The sequence below is a fragment of the Plectrocnemia conspersa genome, unplaced genomic scaffold, assembly GCF_051122295.1.
Source record: "Plectrocnemia conspersa isolate PC_06_02 unplaced genomic scaffold, ASM5112229v1 ptg000001l, whole genome shotgun sequence".
Lineage (NCBI taxonomy): Eukaryota > Metazoa > Arthropoda > Insecta > Trichoptera > Polycentropodidae > Plectrocnemia > Plectrocnemia conspersa.
The window spans coordinates 1,277,234-1,300,933 of NW_028277165.1; the positions used below are offsets into that span (position 1 = coordinate 1,277,234).

At 31.3% G+C, this 23,700-nt stretch overlaps 1 protein-coding gene and 1 long non-coding RNA gene across 5 annotated transcripts in view; both read left to right on the forward strand.

Moving 5' to 3' along the window:
• The window catches only part of LOC148238310 (uncharacterized), a 144,257-nt gene extending 130,940 nt beyond the window's left edge, over nucleotides 1-13,317 (forward strand). The window contains exon 9 of the long non-coding RNA XR_015808939.1: nucleotides 11,280-13,317. This is a non-coding gene — a long non-coding RNA (uncharacterized LOC148238310). The remainder of the gene's footprint in view (nucleotides 1-11,279) is intronic.
• Nucleotides 1-23,700, forward strand: part of LOC148238309 (fasciclin-3-like) — a 256,136-nt gene that overhangs the window by 194,377 nt on the left and 38,059 nt on the right. The gene's annotated exons all lie outside the window — the stretch shown is intronic.

A 23,700-nucleotide genomic window follows, 5' to 3' on the forward strand; every position in this document is an offset into this window, starting at 1 on the left:
ACAACAGTGTTGTTTCTTTTAAACAACTCTGTGCTATAATAAAAAAAAGTGTAAAGGTCGGTTCACACACGAGTCTGCAATATTAAATTTAGAACAGCGTAAAAGCACTTTACTACACTTTGATGTGTGATGTGTGTATAAAAATACGTAGAATAAATATAATGGAAAGTGCTGCAAAATGTCGTTTCGCTGTGTGATATTTTTTGTGAGTGAAAATTTTATTTGAACAAAGCTTCAATATATACAAAATTGTAAAAATAATATTGGACAACAGTAAAGATATAGTCTCTAAATACTTTAAACAGATATTTATGTATATGGTATTAGTATCGTATATACATATATATAAAAAAAATGTATTGACTGCTCCTTAAAAAAAAGGCGCTTCTTATTGATAACATTGTCTGAACTTGTAAATAAGTGGGAGTATTTGTTATTTTAGGCATTCCAAATCCTGATTCAATAATACGAACTAAAGTGTCATAGAGGACAGAAATAACTGACGGATCTTCAAAATTAAACGCGTTCCTACAAAATCGAGCATTTTGAAAGTCAGACGTCATTTACGTGTAGAGAGAATCTTTATTGCTCAAAATTGATTCTGAGATCTGTAGTGAGAGATCCTCTACTAAAAATTATCCCACCGAGATCGTAAAAATAATCTGATTGAATGCATCTAAATACTCTTAAATTATCCCTGAAGGGGTGAAATATTTTTTCGACAATTGGTCGCTATATGCTACTAACTGTGTATTAAAGGATGTTTTTTAGAGGTATAGAACTTTAAAATTAAATAAAACATATAAATATCGTGGTAACGGACATGGTATTGTTTATATATATATATATATATATATATATATATATATATATATATATATATATATATATATATATATATATATATATATATATATATATATATATATATATATATATATATATATATATATATATATATAAAAATATATATATATATATATAATTTGTTTTTTGCACTCTCCTATTAGGCAAAATTAGGTTTAGATGTATTTTATTCGATTCTCACACGTAATATTGATATAAAAAGTCATATAAACGCTTGATAATTGAGCGTACTAGAAATTCACTATATGGCAACACTGAGCAGCAAAAAAACACGACTAATTATCAGATAAATATTATGAGTAGATATTTTTAATGCCTAATTAAAATATTTCGCATAAAATATGATTTGACGACGACTGGATTTTATTGCTTTTGACGTGGATTTTTGACTTCTGAGAAGGGATCATTGTTTTTCGCGCTCTCTTATTAGTCCAAATTCGGTTTAAGTATGCCTCATTTTTTTCTCATTTATTGTAAATCATAATATTGTTATAAACAATTTTTATATGAACCTAAATTTCAATAAAAAAAATAATTCAGGAGATAAATTAATGAGATAATAAGTCAGTATTTTCTTGAGTTAAGTAGTTTGCTTAATAAAGTTAATCTAAGTTCATTATTTATTTATTTTAATTTTTTTGTACGTACACTTAAAAAAGTTAACTATTCGGAGAAGTAAAAGACGGTGTACTTTTATTGAAAATACATTAATGATGTGATACAATTGTGATTTCGACGCCAGTTGTTTTCAAAGAGGAATTTTAAGATATATATGATTAATCCATATTAATCTGATGCCCTCAAATTTTCTTTTAATATAAATATTTAAATTAAATATTTTTTATTTTCTCACTGTACCGATTCAGTAGCGCGGCTTTTGCGGTATTCTCGATTGGAACAAGCAATGAAATTGTGCGTTAATTAACAAAACAGCATTAGGCGGGCAGCTTTAAATTTATGGCCGCAATTAGAGGGCTTTGGGCCGAAAATTTGGCGGCGCGCGAATTCAAGTGCACGCTGGGAAATTGATGCCGCGACATTAATTCGTTGTCGCCCCTTGGATTCGGTCGCCCGTTTGTCACGTATTCCTTTAACCGCACCGAAACAAAACGCACCTCAGGTGCGGCATCGATCAAATCCAGATGGAGATATATTCATAACGCTTTTGACTGACGTAATAGCTAAAATGTCGATTTCTCAAAACCTTCGATAATAAATAAATTATCACTAAAGCACACAACTTCCTAATTTATATCACTTTTCACTCTGACTTAAAACAAATATAATATATCTTAATTAAATAATATTTTTTGCGAAAATAAAAAAGATAGGAACTACACTTCGTTCGCGTCGATCGTGATTTAAAAAACTTTCCGTGATTACGAAGTTAACAAGATAAACGATCGGTTAAATTCGAAAGTCGCGCATTTGACCCTCCGGTAACTACTTGGCAAACGGTCGATAAACTTCAATCCGACCAATTCATCAATCGAAGAAAAGTATCGGGAAAGCGTCAGAATTTGGAATATCACTACATCATTTTAAGGTTTTGTATGCGTCTGTTTCGTCGTTAATATTATAAATGATTGTTTACAAAAGCAGCTTAAGAAATTACCTTAATATAAATATTTTTCAATTCTCTTGAATGATCTTAGCCATAAATTATTGGTGATTTTTTAATGCATTTTATTGCGCCATTCAAATCTAAGACGCTTCGGTTCCAAGAACCACCTTCCCTCCTCCAAATAATCGACGCATTGCATTATTTTTCATACGTATACATATCAAACTCTGCTTTATTTATTATTGAGATGATTTTTATATTAGCTAGAACATATTGAGGTTGCACCGTCAATCCCTGACACTGCCATGATGAATGCTACGCAAGAATAGAATGAATTTAATTAAAATAAGATTTTATAGCTCTGTAGGCAAATACGCGTACCCTTTGTTTGCGCAGCCCGTTCGGATGAAGCAATGGGCTCTGCTCTCTCAAATGGCCCGGAATACATTATCAAAAGATTCACGTAAAGCGTCGAGCAATCTACGCTCGCTCGTCTACCTTGTTTTATCAGCTCATCCCGCCGAGTGACGTGGGTCTCTCTTGCCCTCTCTCCCTCTTTATCTGAGCTCGTTTTAAATCGGTGATAAGAAATTTGGAGTCGGTTTGACCCCTTTTCCTTGAGATACTTCTAAACGCGCAATTTGATCAGAAATTGAATATTAGTTATGTCAACTGTACTCTTATGATGATAATATATTGTAAAATCAGTAATTATTAGAGCTATTTTATACATATGTCTGTTCTTAATCTGGAGCTCTTTATTACTTTACAGATTGATTATTTTTCTTTCCTTGAAATTATAATGCTTTTTGACTTGGTAGACTGCATCTAAGCTAATCGTCTCAAGTGACAAAGGCGGACTACAACTCATATAAATACAATTTAATTTGATTTGAAAAGCATTTGAGTCAGTTTTGTTCAACAAGTTTATCTCAAAGTACAACAAAATAATCGCTTACTTTTTTCCAGTACTTTTCACAAGAAAAGTCTCGCTTTTTCTTGCGAAAAATTTTCCGGGCGCGCAAACTAGATTTTGGAAACTTTTCACACAATTCAGTCTTTAAATTCAAACTTTCAACGTTTCGCGACGTGCACTTTTATTGATAGAACAGTTACCGTTTAGTTTTTCTCCGATTACGAATCCGTACTTATTTCTTCGATGATTCTCAATTGCTTCAAAGGGAAATTTTGAGAAAACGTATCAAACTTAGCCTGCAGGTGTGGCAAGATTATTTTATCAATAGTTCTTTTCAGAGAATATTTGCTCTGCTTTATAACAAAGCAACATTTTCCTGAAATATTTTAATAAAATACAAACAATATTTAAATTGTAAATATGTTTCAGCAGAAAGCAAATTTAAATATTAATAGTTACGCTTTATTTTCTAGATAGCGTTTTCAGGTATGAAATTTAATAATTGTATCTATATATTTAATGTATATTAATGGCTTTCAAACACTTTCCAAAGTGTAGCAAGTGAAGAGAGAGAATGCATTCTCTGAAATTTTCATTCGCCAAATGCACAGGTACTCATTTTCAGGTTGCGCTTTTATAAACTTATATATTCAACTTATAAAATATGCAATTTGAAATTATACTGTAGTCGTTAAAAGCACCAAAGGGTATTCTTGCAAGATTCATAATTAAAGTAATATACTTGGAAAATGAACTCACGTTGTATGTCTGTAAATTATGTGAACTATCATCATTGTATCTGCAAAGTTATACATCTGTTAGTGTATGACTTTTGTATAATTTTCTATGGCAACGTGTAATAAAATCAATTAATATATATATTTGCTACTTGTCCATTCGTCACGTCGACGTTATACAAGCGTACGTGACGATCGGAGATTTAGATGGATATAGCAATCAATCCATTTCCAAATTAATAGTGCCTAAAAACAATGTTTTTAAATCTCTAGTCGTTGTCTACCATTTTTATAAGAAAAATAACAGACAAAAACATCTGTTTTCGCTCCAAATCGTCGCATTGGCTCAATAGGCAACAATAGAAAAGTATCGATATGAATATTTTATAAATATAGACTCTTTATCTCAAAATACGGACAAAATTAAATTATGTCCTTGATTACGTTTATACTTAAAAATTAATTTCATCAATCCTTAATATCCATTCATTATACTATTCAACACCGTTAGCTTTGTTAACGAGCCAAGCGCATATTAAATCGCTCGTGGGACATTTTTCAACCCTTCGTCGTCCGAAATTGTCCCATCAGAGATTCAAAACAGCGCCACCTTACAACATATATAGCACATATTAAGAGCCATCTCGACACATTAGCCACGGCGTGCGACCATCCATCAGGCGTCGCAAACGGTGGCGCGCGTACGTGACGCGCGCCCCACTTTGGGCGCAGTAATTGATTGACCGTACGTGTTACGGTCCCTTTTGGCTGCCAATATATCACCCTTTTATGACTAATACACTGTCAATGCGAGCCAATAATGAAGCCCGTCGCTTGTTATTATACACCTAGCATTAGCCGGTATTCAATGACTTTCTACTGCGTCATCAATCGACAATGCTCGCGGATGATTTTGCCATTTTAGAGTAGTTCAACATCGCGGAGGGAGGCTGTTAATATTTGTCAGCGCTCCTGGCTCGTGCCTCTCTAGATAATATATCACTTTTAAGAATGTGAAATGGCACTTGTCGATAAGTCATGGCTCATAAAGGGTTAACGCTTTTCAGGAGATTGTTTCAATCGGGTCAGAACGACAATTTAGAACGTTGACAGATTATTTTGACGGCGTTTCTAAAATTCATGTGCGCACTTTATAAATTTTGAGATCGAATTGCAATAGTATATATATTTATATATAAATGTGACAACCAACAAACACAAATATTCTCTGATTAATACACTTTTTCCTATTCGCATATTTTATTACCAGTATATAAAGAAGTACTTCTTAACTTTTTTGTGAGCGTTCCCATTTAAACATATCTTCCTATTTTTAATTTAGGAAAATATATTTATTAAAAAATATATTTTATGGGGGTTGTTCTTCTTGAAACTCACGCAATAATTGCCATAACCACGGTATAATAATGGTGTAAAAGAAGGGACCACACAAAAGCTTTCGTTACGTCCAGAAAAAAAGGGTTTCGGATTTTATCGATTGTTTTTAGATGGATTATCGACGAAAACCGAGGTACCACTGTAAATACATAAAAAGTATAGAAAAAATATTTCATAATTTTACAAAAAAAAAAACGTTTTTACAGCGTTTAAACGAATAACTATTTTTTATCTGGTTTGTAACAGAAAACTATATAGAACGGGAGTTATCATTATTTTTTGTTCCATTCACGTTTAATCAATCTTCTATCTTCTATACAAATAAAAGGCAATGTTCGTATGTGTGTACTTTATAGACTCAAAAATTACTGGATCGATTTTACTGAAAATTTCACAGTTTGCTCTTATTAGTTCCACAAATGTTTAGAAAGTAGTTTGAATGAAATTTGACAAGTCACTCTGTTGTTTTTATTGTCTTTATAGTGTTGCCGTCGATTTTTCTTTGTAACCCATAAATTAAATTTTAGATGCTCGCTGCCGTTCTATAATTTTGCCGTCATATCATAATGTCGTATTTCATTTGTTGAAACATATATTAATTTAGTAATAAATACCCGCATCCTGTCACATATAACCCATAAATTAGGTTTATAATTATTATTTATATGTATCTCAAACTCCTGCTAAATGACATCTTATACTCTTATGCCTGCACTATACTCTCTGGAAGTTGGCCAAGGTTGACCAAGGTTGGGTTACTTAGGAGTTACTTCGGTCGAGTTTGGTTCTGCCCACTCTAAAATCTCTCGGAAGTTGTCTGATGTTATCTAGAACGGGAGGTAAAGTAGGGGTAATTCAGTCGACTTGGCCAGCTTCGAGCGCTTCCGAACATTGTCGGCATTATTTCCGAGTCATAGTGACCAAAGTCGGAGCTGCTCTTTTGAGCGCGAGCGGTGAGATACTTCCCCTTTTGCTCTCTCGCGTGTTAAGTGGCGAGAAAGAGAGAGATAATGATATGGTGTTTGGCAAACTGAGATAGAACGAGTAACTCGGTTAAATTTCAGTATGCGCGTAGGCGTCCTATGGTTAACGCGCATGTCGAGCGCTGCATCGTGGTCACGTGGTCAAGTTATAATACCACATGCTTATCGGGGACTTCAACAGACTCTTACTGATATCGTTGAATATTTTAGGGCACCAAAAAGGATTAATTATATTTTTGATAGTATGTTCTTCTAACAGATATCGTTATTATATTTTATTTCATATAAAATTAAACAATTAAAAAATAATTAGTGGTACTTTTTGTTAAAAAAAATCGTTTCGTATATCTTTGTATGTATTTTCCTAGATCGGTTTATATAAATGTCACATAATAACGAATTTTTATTTAGAATCGATGGCGACAAATTTTAGGATAATCACAGATATGGTGTTCGTATTCTGAAGTATCATTTTTATGCCTTATGGCATTTTGCAAAAGCCTACAAAGATTTTGCGAAAATTGAATATTTACGACCGAAAAGTTTTCACTGATATTGTATTGGTGAGTGCCCACACAATCTTTATAAATTATCAGTAGCGTAATTTTAATAATATGACAATTTAAAAATTGCGATTATTTGTCACATTTTTCGATCGCGCGCAAATATGCCAGTTGTACATGACAGCAGCCGCCGTGCGGACGATATTCACAGCATTATCATTATGTAGGGCAAACACGTGTAAAATATTTATAATTACGGTGTAATAAATTGAATAAAACACAGAACCTTTCAACTCTGATTTTGAAAGTATAATTAATTAAATAATACATTTTTTAATATTCAATTGTTATATTAATTATATTTTGTTATTGTTGTTGCATAACAACGCCACCATAACGGCTAAATATCAATTGCATTGGATCGAACATTGCAATATTTACGTGGAGACGAACAGCCATTCGATGGTGCGCTAATATTATTAGCAGGTAATTTTCGTAAGACATTACCTGTTATACTACGTTCAACACTCTGATGAACTGAATGCGTGTTTAAAAGCATCAAATTTTTGGAGACACGTTAATAAATTTACATCCACGACAATCATGCGTGTTCAATTGCAAAACGATGCTTCTGCAGAATATTATTGGATATTAGAAGTGGAAAAATTACAGTTGATGAATCAAGAGGCTGTATTAAATTACTAATCGAATCACAATAAACAAAGCACAAGGTCAATCGTTACAAGTATGTGGATTGAATTTGGAGAATCCATGTTTTTCATGGTCAATTATACGTTGCATACGTTGCGAAAACCTAGCGATTTTCTTGTATATGTGCCAAATAAAATCACCAAAAACATCGGATATCTCAGATCTTAAAGGTAAATAATTTAATAATTTTTACATATATACTCAAATTTAGCAATAACGAAGCATTGCTGGGTCTGCTAGTTCAAAATATAATTCCCCTTTTCTCAAAATAGCCTAACTCTTACTGAGTTCAAGAAAATACTGGCTGAACTTATTTTCCATTGCTACCAATTAAATATGGGTCTTTTTTTCGCCTGTCGATATTACCTTTGGTGTTACACCAAGCAAAAACGAGCTGTAACCACCTTCGTCAGCCCGATACAGATCACTAATTAATTTGTTTTTTGTTTCGTAGACGACAAATTGCCAAATTGCTCATTTGCAGCATGGCGACCCAAAAAACACTTATGCCGATCAAGGGCAAGTCGCACCTGTCGTTGGGCCATGTTGTAGTATTCATTGTTCGTCGCAGCCCGGGAATTGCCGAGCGATAACGTCAAAAAACGCATTTCCCGCCGCGACGGCCCAACAATGCAAATTGATGGGCCACACTGTATTATGAATGCGTAAACAGGACGTGTACGGCCGAAATGCGCTCGGCGCTCAGAATCGTAATTAGGATTATACGTGCGCAATTGCGCTTAGCGGTCCACGATATATAAAAGTTAGATGCGAACCGGAAATAAAAAAATTCGGGTTGCTTATACATGTAATGACAAAGCAATCGATATGACAAAATAATATTGCAATATTTTAAAATGTATAGACTAGTTTTGGCTGATAATTAGTTGGGCACTAACTGACCTAACTTTGTAACTTGGTGCTAAGTAAGCTTCAATCTAATTAACTAACTTTTGTTAACAAACTTGTTGCCGCTCTTTGGCATCCGAGACTTCAATCAGTGCTGTCACAATTTTGGTAATTTGATTTTAGAATTATGACGTAACATTTCCTCTTCTCTTTCGAATATAATATTTGAAAACTAAATTTACGCATCTTGACTGTATTAGAATGTATATAAATTTTATATTTTTAGTTTGATATTGCATTACTACTTAGATCTCGTGCTTTGAATAGAATAGTTGCATGCAAATTTCATGACGCTAGAGCTCACAGTACAAAAGTATTTTTTTAGATTGTTTAATAATTATTTAAATTAAAAAAAGTTTAAATAAATTTTGCAGGATTCTAAATTAGGAGCATAGTTGTTGATATTATAATATATATTAATGATAAAATTAATAATATAAAAAAAATTAAATACATTATTATGCTATAAAGATATTTTAGATAATACAATATTATATATGATTATTAAATTGAATAAAACTATGTTGAAAAAATTACAGAATAGGTCAATGAGAGTACTTCTATTTAAATATAGATTTACTATTTATAGAAGTATATATAAGCTAGTCATTTTAATAAGTATTTAATAATAAATAAATATGTACATAGATTTAATACTAAAAATAGAGACAAGTTAAGGATAGTTAGGCATAAGTAGGCTTGCCGAGAGGGGGGGAGAGGGTCAAATTCCAACTCTTGAATTATTTATATCAAGAATATATTTATAAAAAAAAGTAAAATCTGACCTCAAATAATGAATCTAAACTAAACTACAGTTGTTTGAGATGTACCTATATACTGATGTATTTCAGATATAATTTTTTTTAGCCCCATTTTATACATATTATACAAGAAATTAAAAAAAGCGGAACATTGCCTTCAAAAGCATCCACTGTCATTATAAACAATAGATTGTAGTTTTTGACGCGGCTTCGTTTGTATTAAAATTTTTTTGCAAATTATTGTTTTTTTATTGCTTTTTAAACGTTTAAAAAATATTAGACATGAGAGAATATATTCAACAAATAAAAATTAGTAGCAGTAAATTTAGCTATTCAATCAAAGAAATAAAAAATAAACAACATTTCTAGCTGAAACATATAGATTTAATGCAGCAAAATAAATAAATAATTCATTCAGTTTCATGTGCTTATTCCTAAAAGAAAATCTAAAATAAATAGTCATGAAGTTATTCCGAAAATATTTTTTAAAATATGACATTTTAATAAAATCATATCGGAATACATTTTCACAAGTAGATATTTATTTTTACCAGTATAAGTATGAATTATCTGGCAGGTTAAAATTATATGATTTCAATTTTTTTATATGTAGTAATATTAATATTTACATAAATATCATTATTTTTTTACATCCGATGTATAAATACTACAGCGAATGTATATTTTTTGGTAAAGGTATATTTTCACTAGTTGAATCGAAATACATTATCACCAGTAGATATATATTTCTACTTGCGAAAATATAATTTAACTGAAATGCTGCTCTAAAATATCTATTAAACTCAATTTGACAGTTGCGAAACGTCTATTTGCTGTTCAAACCAAAACCTAACGGAATGAAAGTTCTAAAACTATAATTATATCAAGTCGAAAAAAATACAAACTAAGCCAACTCATCTCTGAGGAGAAAATAAGCTACTAGCATATATTAATATCCACAGTTTATCTGCATTTCGATATTACACTATGTTTTAAAAATATTATTGCTATCCTTACCGATATTACCATAGACTTCTAATATAAGACGACTAATCAAAGTATTTTTAAACCTAATTTTGGTCAATAGGAGAGCGCAAAAATAATTATCACTTCTCAGAAGGCAAAAATTCACGCCAAAAGCAATAAATTAGCTATATGAGCTAATAAATTAATAATAAAAAAATATTTTTAGAATTTATTTTTGTGTATTTTTTTAATAAGGAATTAAATTAGTTTAATTGCTTATGATAATACAAACAGTATATAATTATTGATAAATAAATATTGTTGCTTATACTGATAAAACAAATCTATAATTTGCAGCAACTTTATATTTACAAAATTTTAAACAAAACTTTTAACTGTCTAAAAGCATAACTCGCAAATTACACAAAAGGTTTTATACAAAATAAAATACAAACATATGTTATTCATAACCCGACAAGGATATATAGGTTCGTGCTTTTCGTCAAAATAAACATAGTCCCATCAAATAACCCATTCCACCCGGCCGATTCGACAGCCGTCGAAATCGTTCAGTGTCACAAAAAGCAAGAAGGCGGAGTTAATAGTTTCGCAGTTAGTTAACTGGATTTCGTGTTTCGTGGTTAAATCTAACTTCGGAACGTTTCGCAGAGAGATGACCATTAGAAGCATAGCGCAGATGTCTTCTGCATTTGGAACACACTTTCGAAATCGTGACTAGAGTTGTTTCGTTGCACAACCGATGGATTGTGTCTTCCTTTCTTGTTTGTTCCGCGTTATTTGGGCCACGGTGTATTTGCCTTTCGTGCGGCGAAAAGCAAACACTAGCATATATTGATATTGTGACATGATTGTAGTGAAGGAGAAGGTTATACCTAAATTGTACGTAGTCTTTGTTGAGTTGATTATCTTGATACATTATTAATATTATTATTTATCGTTTCAGGTAATGGACCATCAACTCTAAGCTTACTAACATGTGAAAATTACGTAAGTCGTTTCACAGTATCATATAATAATAAACGGATATGTGTCCATTGATTACGAAAAAAATATTATCAACAGACACGCCTATTAGTATTTCTTGGAATTAATCCTCAAGTATCTACGTCATAATTTATGACGTATAAATAAACTAGAAATATGTTAGAGACGTTATAATCTAAATTACATGCGATTAAACATTTGCTACTTCAACCATTACATGGAAAGTTTTAATAGTTAAACAAAGTCTCGTTTCAGCTACGTGTTTAATGATAAACTAATTAACGTTTTGTAATTGAGTTTTATTATAAACATTCTGTAGTAATATTTATATTTCAATGGCACTACTCCATAGACTAATTATATCTAATTTTATACACTATCCGTTGATCTTTCAACGAGTGCGATATCAAAGCCAGATAGAGCATTTTTTATCACCTGAAATCGTGTGACACTTTTTGGGTTGCCACGCTGACCTTATGAAACGAAATTAGACTTTTTATGGCCAATTACCCACATGAGCAAAGAGATAGTAAAACACGAATGCAATATCGACACAATTGACACCTAGCGATAGTAAAACTTTTAGTGCTTCTCAAGCAAATGTGTCAGTTTGGTTTTTATCGACGTATGTCTATAAAAGCGGTAAATACACTATTTATTTCATATTATAAAAAAATATTTTTAAATATTAGGAATACTGTTTATCGACCACTCGACTGATTTTTCCGCTCCGGCGCTTCTCAAACTGTGCAATACTACGCTCCGTATTAATTTGTATTCGGATCTCGGCCGACTAACTGCATACCCCGAAACGCATTATAAATTAAATTATTATTAGCGAATCGTTTCACGCAAACCATTTTTGATTTTAACTGGACGTGATATATTATTTGTTATCGTGATGATGTGAAAATTATTTATGAATCGCGTTAGTTAATGTGACGGTTAACGTTCGATATGTTATTATAATATAATTATGAATAGTTCGACTTGGGATGATTAAAATGTGTTTAACTGAAAGTGCAAAATAAATTATAGATCAGTTACCACTAAGCAATGTATTGTAATATCGTCGTAACAATATGCAATATTTTTTTTCTTATTCAGGAATATTTTGTGGTCATTGAGAAGCAGCCACAATAGGACCGCCCTTTAGATTGGTCTAATAAGCTTTTTTCCACTATTTTAGGCTTTTGTAAGGGAATGTTTAACAGGATTGACAATTGCTCATTAAGAAGGAGATTAATCTCCGGAATTTGTTCTTGCGTGGGATGGCTTTGTTAAAATATATTTAGTTTTCAAAATTCTAGTATTAAATCCAATTGTTTCTCATAATATTCTCTGTTACTTTCACTATAAACATGTACATTTAAGTATTGCAAAAAATAAATATATGCATTTAGCAATATGTGCATCCTTTCGGCGGCCCGTTTTAAAAGCCCGTTATATAATTTAAATGCTCTCTCAAAAGCCTATTATGTAATAAATTTATTTCTCAAAATTTCTCTGTTAATTGCATCTTGAAATTGTGCTTTCTACATATCAAAAAATGAATATGCATTTTAATAATAATACATATTTTCAGTGGCTTGTTTAAAAAGTATATTTTATTTTTTAAACAATCTTTTAGAAGCCATTTGTTTCTTACAAATTTCTCTATTGCTTTGATTGTGAAAACGTCCATTTTAGCGTGTCAAGTAATTAGTATGCGCTTTTAGCAAGAATTGCATGAGTTTACAATCTTTTAGGTACATCCTCTCAGCGGCTCGCTTAAAGAGCCTGCCATGTAATTGCAACGGTCTCTCAAAAGTTTGTTTTATAATTAATTAATAAATCAAATTTCTTAGATATTTATTTGAATAACAGCATTGTGAAAATGTGCATTTAGCAATGCAAAAAATAATATACATTTTTGACAATAGTGCATCCTCTCAGCGGTTTGCTTTAAAGCCACTTGAATTTTTATTTATTAAAATGCGCTATTATTAAAAAAAAAACCGGCCCCATCTGCAGACTCTCAGTCCGGTGCTTAATACTATCTTGTAGGTATTCATTATGTCTGACTGACTTACTCAGTTGGCACAGATTTGCCCGTTGTAACTCATTGGGCTTACGCCTATCAGATCACAGCAGAAGATTTAATAAAAAAAATTCTTAGAAACACGTTTCTCATATAATTATCTGCTACTTTCATAGTAAAAACGTGCATTTTAGCGTCGAAAAATATTAACATGCGTTTTTAGCAATACGTGCATCCTCTCGGCGGCTTGTTTCATAAGCCCGTTACATATTTTAATTCAAACGGTCTCTTAAAAGATCCATATATTTTTCACAAATTCCTTCGTTTGCATGTTTGAAATGCCAAATACTGTAAAATATATATTTTTCGTATCCCATAATTTATTTAATTGTTGCATATATTCATGATTTCTACGTGCATTCTCTAAGCGGCTCGTTTTTAAAGCCTTTTAGATAATTTTGTATTGTTAATAAGACTTATAATAGTCGCTACTGTGTGTCAATATATCTTACGTGCAACCTCTAAGCGGCTCGATTTAACCCTTTGCGCTCGTAAGTCGACTATGTGTCGACATCGTATTTTAAGCGTTGCACTCGAACGTCGACAATATGTCGACAAAACTTTGAATGCATTTATTGGCTTTGTGTTCAAGCAAATTTTGAAAATTTAAATTTAATAATATTAAAAAGACTTCTGCTAAACACATTTCAGTAATATTAAATTTTTAACTTATGCAAATAACTCAATAATTTTAAATTTACAAGTGTAAGTTTATTGTAAAATTTTTCATCGGAACATGGTCAAAGCGCGTGGTGTTAGGACGGCATCGAGCTAGACTGACAGATTTAGGTTGTCAATTATTTGTTCAAAAACTGATTTTTTCCTTCAAAGGGCATCTATATTTTTATGATATGGGATGAAACGGGATCATATGCTCTAATTGTGCATAATTATTACTTTATATTGTGTGTCTGCTATGAAATAAAAATAAAATTTGTAAGACGGAAAAAAGAGCGAGATGCCGTTATGCAAGCAGAGCTCGCTTACTCGCTCGCACTAATAAAACGAGCGATTGACAACTATCGACCTGGGTACTCAACTTAAATGATAATATTGGTCTCGACACATTTAATTTATTTTCGAGCTAGTAAATTACTAAATTATATAAAACAGAATTAGTAATCTGTGTTTTAATTATTTATAAATACATATATTGATTTTATTTTAAAAATTATCCATATAATTACGAATGACGATATAATATTGAATTTTAAGGACGTGACGATGAATTCGATATTAACCGTGATATTATTACTGTGACAAGTAATAGTATGCGTTTATGCTAAGACTATTTTTATCAATTTTAAATCTGTTACAAGTATTTAAAGTTTCAAGTTATAGTATAATCTTTTAATGTAATCATTTTTTATGATCAATTTATTTATATTTTTAAAAACTGTTTTAATAAATTCAAAACTTAAAAATTTAAAAATAAAGCCACGAGGCCAAACTACGCTGGTTTGCTCTAGGTGTAAGAACGCCTGCCAATCCAAAACAGATCCTCACAAAAAACAATGTAATATTTATCATTTCTGCCTCAAATGGGCAAATACATACGAAAAACTTATAGAATATTTGTCTAAATATAAAATTTGATCATTTTTACAAAATATAATAAAACTTTACCGGCCCCACCTATTTTTTTTTATGTACAAAAAAATTGGGTGGGGCCTGGCCCCGATTGCATTTATATTATCACCACAGCTGATATTTTTGAGCGCCATTTCGAAATTTGTTAATATGTGGGGGCACCTATTCATGCCGTATTTTTAAAAATATTATGGTTTAAATAATTAATTTACAGCCTTAAATTATACTAAAAAGCCATTTTATTAGGCTCAAATGCTTACGGCACCTTTAAATGTCCAATGAGTACTGGCGATTTTCTTTATGACACCTATAGAAGTCATCCGCGGTGAAAGGGTTAAAAGTCTTGTAAAACATATTTTTTTCAGTGAGTTTTAGGATTGTATTGTACTTATATAAATTTATCCATATTTAACACTCTAAAGGTGAATGACTCAAATATGCGTCATTGAAAAACTATTGTTAAAAGTCGTTTATGCACAACATTATCAACACTTACACGTTTAATTGGATAAGATTTAAAACACAGTTTGTAAATTAGTGATATCTTTTATATATTGTTAACTATACTTACAGCTTACAATCAATAGATGTCGCTTAGCAGTTAGGGCTTAATTTTAATAATAGCGCATTCTTAATATTAAAATGTTTAATTTTCTGCGGGGACCTGAACCGATAGTCTCTAGGATGTCAGTTCAACGCCTTAAGGACTACGACATTCCGGTTATACAAGACAATCTAAATATAAAGTTGTAAAATCGCCATGACGCGCTTTCAATGTCTCTCTGTAAAACATATAACTGAAGAATATAGACAAGGTTATTTTGCTCGTGTAACACCATAGACCAGGGGTCGGCAAACCTTTTTTGTGAAGGACCAGATTGTAAATATTTTAAGCTTAGCGGGCCAGGAAGCAAAATTAAAATGAACTTTATCATTTCTTTCAAATATTCAAATGTAGTGTAAATTTTAAATATAAGCACTGTTTTTGTTTTTAGCTCTAAGTTCAATCTGTTAAGAAATCTCATGATATCTGCAGCAAAGGCTAATTCTCAAATATATTTAATATTAGATAATAATAGCCGAGGGTGGGGTTTTTCGTTGAAAAAAAATTTTAATCGCTCCTATGATTTAAAAAATCTTAGTCAACCTATACCATGACTGGGCCATTGTAGACAAAGTAGAGAAAGTCGAAATATACGGCTTATATTATGATAAAAAAATAGTCACAGAACTGATGATGGTTAAGTTCACGATAGTTAATAAAGTTTACGGTTAATATAATTGCTTTATTAATACACAATAAATTTAAATGTTTTCTATAGTACCTGTTGGTGAATAATGCATTTTTACAAAAATCATATTTTTTTCTAAAAAAGCTTATTCTTGTTCTGTTTTTAAATTTACCACCATCAGATGTTACACATTTTATTCGAAATTCACTTTAAAATGTACTTTGTTAACGTTTTTCAACTTTATTAATAATATTTTCATTTGTAGTAGTTCCATGCAAACTATTCGTCAAAACTAATTTTTCAGTCACTTAAACATAGCATTGACTGCTTGAATAAATAATTTAGTGCAAACCAGTAACTTACTTAGTAACTTACTGTTTGCAGAAGCCTTTAAAAATGGATAAATACTGCTACTATTTATACATAGCCCTTTACTTATAAAAAATATTAACTATTTGGCAAAGGCTACATGTAATATTTTGACTTAAAGAGCCATGCGAAAGCCTGAATTTAGCAATGGTGTTAAGAGTCGAAAATAATTTAAATTCACCGAATTGAGTTAAAAAAACTGCTATTTAGTTGTCTATTGATGTTACACACAATGTGCTTATCTTTTAGCAACTGTTCTCGCCGAAAAACCTTTTGCAATAGACGAACAAATCTATTGCAAAAGGCGTTACGTGGGCACTGAAGATGCTGTCAAATTTAAACTGCATAACGTCACAGTGAAATCCAAAGCATAGGAGCACCTTATAAGGTGATACCTAGCTAGCTCCTTAACTCGACGGTTGGCCGTTCTATTATAGCACATACTTTGATTTTTTTAAATGTCAAATCTAACAATTACTTGCAGGCCGGATTAAAATAAGCAGAGGGCTGGATTTGGCCGTAATCTGACCTCTGCCATAGACAGTGAATATATTAAAAAAATATCTAATTTAAATTGGCCTTCTTTTTCGTATTTTAAATATTCCTATCCTAAGTGCACGTAAACGCAGGACAAATACCCCCTGGACATATATCCCCCACCAAAACTCCCCTGAACATTAACCCCCCCCCGTACAAATAATCCCCTGTGCAAATAATTAGTATTGATACTGATTATTTGTATTAAACATTATATTAATAAAATAATGACCATTTAGTATAAATACTTACAACTTATATAAAATACTTATATAAAATATTGTCAGGGGGGTTAATTGTCAGGGGGTTATTTGCACGAGGGGTCAATGTCCAGGGGGGTTTTTACGGGGGGTTATTGTCCAAGAAATATATTTCCAGGCGGTTAGTGTCCTAGAACCATATTTACTAATCTACATTCTCCTTTATATATGGACCTTCGCTTCACTTTATTCGAAATCTCATTATCGGCAACTTAGCGTCAAAAGTGTTAAATTTTCTTTTAAAAATCATTGATTAAATCGTCAAAATGTATCCTTTTGCTTAAAACATATGTACTGATGTGCATATTGTTTGTGTTTTATTTATTGTAAGGTGCATAACAATTTTTCGTATTATCTATGTTTTAAAAAATGTATTATATGTTATTATATGTTTTATTTAACTAACAGTATATTTTTTTATTTTTTATAATACGTTTATTGTAATCTGATTTTCTATTAAGTCTAAAACATGTTAATGGGAATATATTAACTATTTACCAAGAAAAAACAACAATTAAAAAAAGTAAAAAGTAAGGTTTTACTAAAAAAAAAACAACAAGTAAAAAACTTGTGCTCTTTGTAATTTTAATCTTGATTAAATTATATTGTAACCATTATTTTTTTGTATGAACGCAAATTGTTGATCGATTTTATGAGCGCTAAACGCTATAGAACGAGCGCGATGCGCAAGATAATAAACGATAGGTGCAAAAAAATACAAGCAGTCCAATATTTTAATTATTCAGAATTCATATGACATCTAGCTATTTACAAATTTCTTAATGGTTATAAACCCCTGCCGCTACATCATTCAGCTGTTTTTTTAAATAATTCATTTATTTGTTTTACCGCGCATTTGATTGCGATGGACGAAAAATCTTCTAAAAACATCATTACATTTACCTTCCTATACTATGTATACCTAATACTATGTCATTTTTTTTTTGTGAATAGTAAGTACAATTCTTTGTGAACACATTTCAATAAATTATTTTTTTCTAAGTTTAATGGTTAACGTTTTACAAATTATTTAAAAAATTGCAATAAAAAAAGTTATTTTCCGATTAAAGTATTTAAATTATAATATATTTTTAATATTTAATTTATTGTTTTTTAACTAAAATACTGACTAACTATCAATCTTTCGCTGTGCTAATTTTAATTTGTAAAAAGATTAATCAAAACATGTTTTATTTCATTTTTACTTTCAAAAATTGAACTTGAAAAATATCGTAAAATTAAATACGAGCTGGCACTACCCCAACCAAAAAAAAAATACGAGTGCAAAGGGTTAAAAGCCCATCATAAAGTCTAAATGTTCATTTTTTTAATTTATTATATTCTTATTTTATGGCAAATTTTAAACATTTATGTAAACAACAATAAATTCATTATAAATCTTTGGTAGAAGTAAATTTAATATATTCATATTTTGAGAATTAAATATTATTGCCATTGAAAATTATTTGATTTTTTTTTATATAAATACGTTTTTACTGTTTTATACTATTACTAAAGAAATAGTATTTTTTTAACAGAGAACTGCAATATATTTTATTTATAAAATTATTGTAATAAAACCTATATTTTAGAGATTTAAATGCGTTTAAAAAATGATATTATATTTTTAATACTTATATGTACCTAAATTTATTTGATAAGTTTTTTCGTTTACTCTTCAGTATTTTATTAGCTAAAAACTATGAATTATATATGTATATAATTTTAGGAATATAAAACATTACAGTGCAGACATTGATTTATTAAACGAACATGTATGAGCTGTTTTAAGAGCTTATAAATTAAAGTCTCGAATCTCACATTTGGCACAATTTTTTTTAATTTTTTGTCTTAATTGTATTTACTGCATATTAATTTTCGGGAGTATTTGTGATTTTTGCGACGAAATTAGTTAGTTGAGAAAGATTCGTTAAAAGGTCAGATTTTTTAGTCGAAGTAATAACAATTAGCATTATTTATTAACAGCTATAAAGCACTTACCTAATTTAACTAAAAATTTAATCCGCTAAAGGCCGCAAGAATTATTTAGATTTTTGTGAATTAATATATATAAAATAGTTTTATATTTGTTTCTTTGGGAGTGTTTTTAATTTGCTTATCTATTTTTTTATATTTTAATTACTATTTTTTAACTTTTTTTTATATTCTTATTTTTTAAAAAGTAATATTTTTTATTTATTAAATTGCCACCACATTAAAACGTATTTGGTTTACTAACGAAATATTTATGAAAGCTATTTTTTAAATTTTTATCTCACCAAAAAAAAAACATTTTTTTAATTTTTATTTTTATTTGATTTCTATTTACAAATATTTTTCTATTCCTTTACTTTCTTGTCTTGAGAATTCCAACCGAAAATACACCTTTTTTATGTTTCAATCCGCTATTATGAAATAAAATAAAAAAATTACCGAAATATGTAAAAAAAAAAATAGAAGGAGACTAAATTAGAAATAGTAGTAAAGAGTGAGTTTGTCGAGTGATTAATGATGTGATCAAATGTCATCCTTTATACCTTGCCCTTAAGGAAGCTTGGACGAATAAGAGAGCCAATCATTGAAACCTTAAATTTCAGGGTTTCCTTACTTTGAGCGACCTTTTGATAATTGCAAAGGATAGATTAAGCAATGATAATTTGATGCGAGGCTTTTGGTATTTTTCAGACGAGTGTCCAAGCTTATAGTTTTTTTTGTAATTGCTGATTTTACCAAAACTTTAGTCCATCGCACAATACAATAAAAAACTAGAAGGGACATTAGTTTGGCCTAATTTTAAATAATATATAAGCCAAAGCATGGCCTTACTGAATCACTTTCATCAGGAATATATTTCCGTTACCAAACAACCAATTTGCTTCCAACTTGAAATAACCCAACTTTCACTAATTTATGCTACGCCGAATCGACCGATACTTGAAAAGTAGCAGCTTACACATCGTTCAACCCGATCTTAGATACGACTTAAAGATTATTCCTGCGTCGCTTAAAACTAAATTTCTTCACCGAATCTTTTAATTATTTAATAAGCAGTTCACTGAAGTAAAATATCTAGTTATACATTAGTTAAAAAATGTAATTTTTAACTGTCAAGCGTCGGGACAGTTTGACAGTTTTCTCTGGCGGTTCAACAGCATATCGATTTTGAAAGCAGCTATTTGGTCACGTACGACTGATCACTCTGCTCGCAAACTCCAGATTGACGTTTTGACAGACTAATCATATGCGATGACGCGCTCGCAGCTTTATACATCACGATCACATTTCTTTTCGAGCACACCGCCGCTCTTCTTCTACTTTTATCTCGGGTCGTTAAAGACCGCAAAGGGGCGACTTGGACGCAGTTATCTGTTAACCCAGTTACGTCCCGTGGGAACTCGAGCCCGTGAAGCACTAGCGGTTGAACTTGCTCCCGTAATTTGATGAATGTCTCTGCCACTTTCGATCGATCCCAGCTCCGAACGCCGTGTGTACTCTGGGACCATTCACAAATTTACACTGCCTTGATTAATTTCATAAATTTAGCGAACGTGTAGCGCCGTGCAAACACAAACGGGACACGTTGTACACGTAAGCGATGACGAAGGTGTCCCGTTGTTTTTGGGGATTAAGTCGAACGGGACATTCGTCGACGTCAGAGCGATTCCCGATGGGTGTGTATGTTTAATTTGGGACGGGGTGCTCCATCACGTCGCGAAAGTGACGCGTTCGCTCGAAAAGGTAACACAATAAAGCCCGAAACAAAATTGCTTCCAAGTCGCACGAATTCCTCTAATAAATTTTCTTCACGGTGCTCGACTTGTACCTAAGTTTCCATATAGGACTAAATCCTATCACTTCTATCTGCAATATAAGATACACTCGAGCGGATAGAGCTAAAGATAATTCAATCGATTGTGTTACAACTCAGGTAGTGATGTAAGAAATACATTTTGAGTTTTTGAATCTATGGCCTAAGATTAAAAAACCATGGCTTCAGGCCAAGAAAAAATAAGTTCGCTGCCCTCTCAACTGGCTTAAAATCATGATACCTAAACCAAAGAATTATATCGCGATTTTCATGTTTGAAGTGCTTCCGAAAAACGTCGTTATCGTATTAGTACGACACAGGGTGTTGCGAACGGTCGCCACAATAAAACTAAAGCTGATAAATCAGTATAACGACGATTTTTTTAAAAGCGCCATTATTGCTGAGACCAATTCCGTGGTTTATTGTGCATTATCATTTATAATAGTCAATTTATCTGTACAGTTATATCTACTGAATCGATTGAAAATAATGTAGTAGTCAACTCATAATTACAGACACTACAAGTATAGTTATGCTTAGCAAATCAATGCTACAACGATTCGATTGTATAAGAATTTTCATTTGTGCACCATCATTTATAATTGGTTACTGATGCGATGGAAGATGAAGGTAGGAGTTATGGTTACCAAATCAGTACCATGACGATTCAGTTTGTGTTTAAATCTCTAACATAACAACAAAGGGATAAGGAATGAATATTATATACGATGCTCTACCTAGAAATATAATAAAAACAGTTAATGCGTTACAGTAACTTCCGTGATTTCATATATACGATTTTTTGAGGTTCTTAAATTTGTATATCTCTCTTATTTCGAAACATTTAGAAAAATATCAGTTTAATAAAATACATCTTTTTAAGATATATACTGAAATGTCTGCACTTATAAAAGTTAAATAAATTGCTTCTTTCAAAGCTTCTGCACTAGCGCCTAATTTTTCTAACAAACACTAGAGCAAATTCTCGGATCTCGGGACGCGTGAAAATAGTGTTTGAGAAGCGCTGATTCGGCGCATATTAAAGCGCTACACATTGGCAAATCGGCGCAAGCATCCAACCCAAATGGTCCCATTTATAAAAGACGCTAACCCTTTGAAGGCGAGACGTTTTGTTTGCGCTGTAATCACAAGCACTTTTGTTTAACTAACCAAAGTGGCCAAGTCAGCGGATAAGAACAAGCACCGCCGCCGCCTTGCTTTTAATAATTGCTCTCGGAATTAGCTCTAGGTCTATTCGTTAGAGCACACTAGAAGCAAGAGAAAATAATAAATAGCGTCCAGAAGTTTATCTAGTCAAAACAAAAATATTGTTGTGAAGCAGAAAAACATACCATATAATTCAATAGCTCTGCATATGGACACACTAATTTATATATCAATATCTTAATTGAACAAATGTCCACGGGCTTTGTATAATTATCTTTTATATGAAGATGAGATATGTTAATAATAATAACATAAATTTTTCTTGAGTTTAAGCAATTGATTGATGCATTTTTAAATGCTATTGCTTTTTTTTCAGTAATAATGATAGCAAGCGGATTTTATTGATGAGTCATCCCTTATCTAACTCACTCATTATTTTTTCGTAGCACATGTGGACGCCATGTGCTACAAAAGTATATATGTAGAGTATATTATTCATTGGATTAAGACCATTAAGAAAGAGTCATAAACAGATACAAAGAATAAGAGATGCTTATTTGAATTGCTTTGGATTTTTAACGAATAAAAATTCAGCAATATATTCGTGTTTAAGCTATATATGAGAGCTATGGCTTTAGCTTATCGTGTTTCTCATAAGCTATTCAATTATCTAAGATCTTATTAGTTATTAAAGTCATAATACTGAATGCGATGCTACATTGAAATAATACATATAATATTGATTATTATTGCGACTTTAGTGTTTCAATATTCTAAAGACGTAAGTTTATGAATTCATACTTTGTCCCTCCAATGCAATTTTCACATAGAATACAATAATATTTGGAATGTTATCATCTAAATCGTCCGCCCGTGCGTGTCGCATTTTCCCGGCGCTCTTTCGCGAATATGTTGCCAGCCCATTTTGGCAATTCCTCGCCATATTGGACATACAAAAAATTCGATTTTGTTTCCTCTATGAATATTCACTCGCGGTTAACTGGAACGCGTGACGAGGCGTACGAAATTTCGAAACTGCAAAAGGCGCGTGCTATGTTTGCTGAATGGAAGCGCTTGTCCAAAAATTTGAACAGCTACCCGAAATTTTGGAGCTTTTGTCCATTCTACGGACCTTAATCCGCACACAAACGCCCACTGGCACGCGGGTCGCGGATTAAATTATTAATTGGATTATTATACAATTTTAGAATTTAATAATAATTATCGCTTTTAAAAATCTAAATTTATTGAAATGTACATCTTTGTATTTAAGTTTAAAAAACAAGAAACAAAAATACCATAAATCACATTATTAAAAGGAGCTTGAATGGAAGAAA